The 4,378-nt window shown below is 32.1% G+C and overlaps 1 long non-coding RNA gene across 1 annotated transcript; it reads right to left on the bottom strand.

The window, feature by feature from the left end:
* Positions 1-787: 787 nt before the first annotated feature.
* Positions 788-2,315, bottom strand: LOC127148110 (uncharacterized). The gene is made up of 3 exons (XR_007818758.1): positions 1,837-2,315; positions 1,434-1,511; positions 788-908 (listed from the first exon to the last, which is right to left on the bottom strand). It is a non-coding gene; the product is annotated as an uncharacterized LOC127148110 (long non-coding RNA).
* Positions 2,316-4,378: the final 2,063 nt, after the last annotated feature.

Here is a 4,378-nt window from a genome sequence, read left to right as displayed (position 1 = left end):
TTTACACGCAATTTGCATGTAAATTTCATATAAATTTCTTCTCATTAACGAACGAGAGAGATGATGTTTTATCTAAAAAAAACACTACTACAGAAACTGACTCTCTTGATGGTTTTAAACTGTCAAGAATGATTATTCTTGACGGTTTTAAAACCGTCGTTGAATCCAGTGTCAAGAAAGGCAATTTTCTTGACAGTTGTAAAAAACGTCAAGAATTGTTAACGTTGACAGTTTATAACCGTCAAGTATTCAATTATTCATGACAGTTTAGAACCGTCAAGATTATAAGTTTTAATGTCAGTTTAGAACCATCAAGAATGTCACTATGAATGACAAAAACCGTCAACAATACGAATATTCATGACATTTTAAAACCGTCAAGAATGATTTTTCATGACATTTAATAACCGTCAAGAAAGTGATTGTTTATGACATTTTGTAACCGTCAAAAGTATTATTTTTCATGACATTTGGGAACCGTCAAGAGTATGTTTTTTAATGACATTTTGGAACCGTTAAGAATTTCGTTGTTTATGATATTTGCAAACCATCATGAAATTTTCCATTTTTTAATTATAATTTATTTATATTATTGTTCCTATATTATGCTCTCATTGGTCCAAGAATTCAACTACATATAAATGATAAATATACATCAAATATAGTTTTAAAACTCAAACATAAATATGCACTAGAACAATTCCAAAACTTTAACATTTTACCATATATGTATCAACATTTTGAAAACTTTACATATTTGTTCAATATTGTCATATACAAAACATTACTTCTATCAACCCAACTCAATGACCTTGAATAAAACTTGGCTTCAAATAAACTTGCATTCTGCATCCTCTACTACCTCCAATTCATGAGCTAAAATAAGTACCACCAACAGCAGAGCCAATCTACAAGAAGTAGATAACATCACAACAACAAAGTATGTTCAAAACGTACTCAGTCAAGGAAATCAACTAACAACTATTAAGAGTAAGCTGATTATACTACACAAATAAAATCACAGTTTCTGTTCTCCAACAACCATAATGAATGAACTTTGTAGAGTAATCTAGAGATTTTCAATGGTATTCAGAATCGAAGGTTGTAGAGTAATCTAGAGATTTTCAATGATAATTAAGAATCGAAGGTTGAAATTCGTAATAAGATCAAAAGGAAAAATAATGCCTTTAAATCACATCAATGGCTATACTCTCTGTGAATGAACTTTGTAGAGTAATCTAGAGATTTTCAATGGTATTTAGATGGAATCTAACTAATATCAACATTGCTTGTTTTTCAATTATTCATTTTCAACATAATCTCAAGTGGACACAACAAAAAAGTGATTCCAATTTTCAACATGCCTTATAGAGGTTTACTATACTACAACCATGCCTTATATTGAACTAAGAAGGATTGAATCACATTATTACCTTGAAAAGTTGGCGGCAAGGACCCTAGTGTGAGTGTTTCAAATTCAACAGAATCGATCTTAAATTTGGGAATTTGCTCTGCATTTATAGGTTAGGTAATATTTCTTGTTGTTTTGCATATTGTCTGTGTCAAGAAAAAACAAAAAACAAATTATAAACAAATGCATAAGAAATGGAGAAGCTACAAAAAGTGGGGGGAAATAAAAAAGTAAAGGGCAAATAAAATATGTGGCAGCATGACAGGTGGAATTAACATAGTTAACCAACAAAAAAGTTGATAGAATGACTTAAGAATGGATACTGCTGATGAAACAGATAAACCTTATCAAGATAGGGCCACATATATTCAATAATCATAAGAAAGTTTAACACAAAAAAATTAAACAATATGGAAAGTACTTACATTATCAACGACCTATTTTTATGTTAGACACGTCCATCACTATCGATTCAAGCAGAAAAGAAGTTAGTTAAACTTTGAAACTACTCAAAGAAAACAAGTATTAAACAAAGAAGAGTCCTGGTAATATATGAAAGAGCAACAACGAACAAGGACGTCAAGTACAAACATGCGTCCATCTGATACTATTCAATATAATTCCCTGTGAAGAAGTAAACTGTACCATTTGATACTATTGAAGAGTGTGGAGCACAACGACAATAACCAAGTCTTGTTCTTCACTATTTTTCACCTTTTTCTCTATTCACACATTTTATCAAACACCTTCTAGGCCCTCTATCTCCATAAAATTAAATAAAAAATTTAAAAATAAATCTTTTATGACTAGTATTTCATCCTTTATTTGCCATGAAAAATAAAGTAAAAGATGGATAAAACATGGGCAGAGTAGTAATCAAACCCCATCACAATATATACTTTACAAAATGATACTATCAAAATAATCCAATTGTTCCAACTTCTTCACATCTATGTCAAAACCCTTCTAGTTCTTCTTCCAATTCCAAGTTAAAATAAAATGAAGTTGATATTAAACTTACACAGAACATAACTATGCATTTACCCCTGTACATTCTTTTCAATCAATATGAAACTTTACATTCCACTTATGACCATTAATAACTTAAGTAAATATTACCACAGAGCAACAGAACGTGGTATTCTTGACTAATAGAATGTGGCAATGATGAGAAAATAAAATCTACCTAATCTACAATGAACATTATTGTGTGAATTTGAAGAAAAATTCATACCACAAAAGTGGAAAAGAAGAACATAAGACAAGATGAAAAAAGAACATTTCAATAATCATGTTTTCTACCTTCACTTTTATACACAAGAAAAAGTACATAACTTGAACTATGGAAATATCACCAACAAGTGAAAGTTGTTCTCTTGTAACATTACAATTTGAAATTTTGTAAAAGGAGAACATGTAAAAGAAAAATACCAACATTGCAGTGGCGGACTCTCTCAAATTGCCATTAATCTGGATACAGAAACTCGTTTGTGCAAACAAACTTGCAATTTCATTGAAGTCCAATAAGGATGGATCAAAAGTAGAAATAAACTCATTATAACCCAAACAATGGGTATAAAAAGAAAATCAACCATCAGTAGTGTAAAAAGATTGATGTCCAATCATACATACCCCTGCCTCTCCTTGAATAGGCTCAAACAAAAACCCAGCTATTCAGTCACGGTGCTCTACATTCCATAAGAATGGCAAGTAATAAGTTAAACCAGATGTCAAGTATATAAATCCCTATTGCGAAGCAATAAACAAATATATAGGGTTGTTTTATAGTGGAAATACACAAACAAGATGATTTTTTTATGATTCTTTTAGTAACATATTTCTTGACACATAAATTGCAAACACAAGGGTGACGATGTCTTTGAATAATATATTCTCCTAACCTTTAAAGATTTTCTAAAGGGCAACTGCATCACCAAAATCAACTTTAAGATGTCCAGGCAACAAAGGACTAAATTAGTCAAATGTAGATCTGTATCATTTCTACCATAGAAGTTTGAAACAAGCATCACCCATAAGCCAAACAAACCGTAAATTAAAACAAATAGTAAATTTCATAAGATTTAAGTTGAGCTATTAGGTATTTAATACAAAAACTAAACCAGTCCATCAATGTAATAAACTTGAAGTTCATAGAGGAGAAGAGACATACCAGCAAAATGGTTGTGAGTTTGAGGTTTTTTAGTGTTTGTGTGGTCGGCGTCTGGAATGGCTATGCGTTTGAGTGGACCAAGAAGTTCTGTAGTTATCCTCAGCCGTGCGTGGTGGAGCAAAGTTGGGGCGGCCTAGATGTTTGGAAACCACCCGTGCGCGAGCGTTTATGGTGGAACATTTGCTATCCGTGGTGCGAGAACGTTCGGTAACCGGTCGTGGGCGAACGTCTACAGTGCTCGAATGACTTTTGTCTGGAGCTTGGTGGAGCGAGGACTCGCATAGTGGTGGAGAATGGGGAGTGTGTGTGATTGGAAAAAATTGGGGAAGAGGAAGAAGATGGGGTTTGAGAGAAAAAATTGAGGAAGAGGAAGAAGGTATTTTCGTGTATTGTGAGAGAAGAAAGGAAATTTAGAGGGGAAAATAAGAGGGAAAAGATTTGTTTAGAAAATGGGGAAAAGAAAAATATTTAGATAGGGAGAAAGTAGGAGATAATGATTTTTTATTTATTAATTATTTAATGAAAAGTGGTTGGAGGGAAATTAGGAATAAATGAGGAAATTTTGGATGTTTGGTTGTCAGAGAGAATATGAAATTTGGGTTGTGTGTGGAGGGAAAGGGAAAAAGTAAAAAGAGAAGGGGAAATGTAGGTTTATTTTTTTAAAAAAATAGGTTTTTTTATAAAACATTCTTGACGTTTTTAAAACGTCAAGAAACGTCAATAAATTTGAAAATGAATCTCCTCCGCTTTTCATAAAAATTCTTGACGTTTTAAAACGACAAGAGTTTATCGATATT

The sequence above is a fragment of the Cucumis melo genome, chromosome 1 (assembly GCF_025177605.1).
Source record: "Cucumis melo cultivar AY chromosome 1, USDA_Cmelo_AY_1.0, whole genome shotgun sequence".
In the NCBI taxonomy this organism is placed as follows: Eukaryota; Viridiplantae; Streptophyta; class Magnoliopsida; order Cucurbitales; family Cucurbitaceae; genus Cucumis; species Cucumis melo.
The sequence above is the reverse complement of the archived record's forward strand: the minus strand, read 5'-3'. Positions and strand labels throughout refer to the sequence as shown.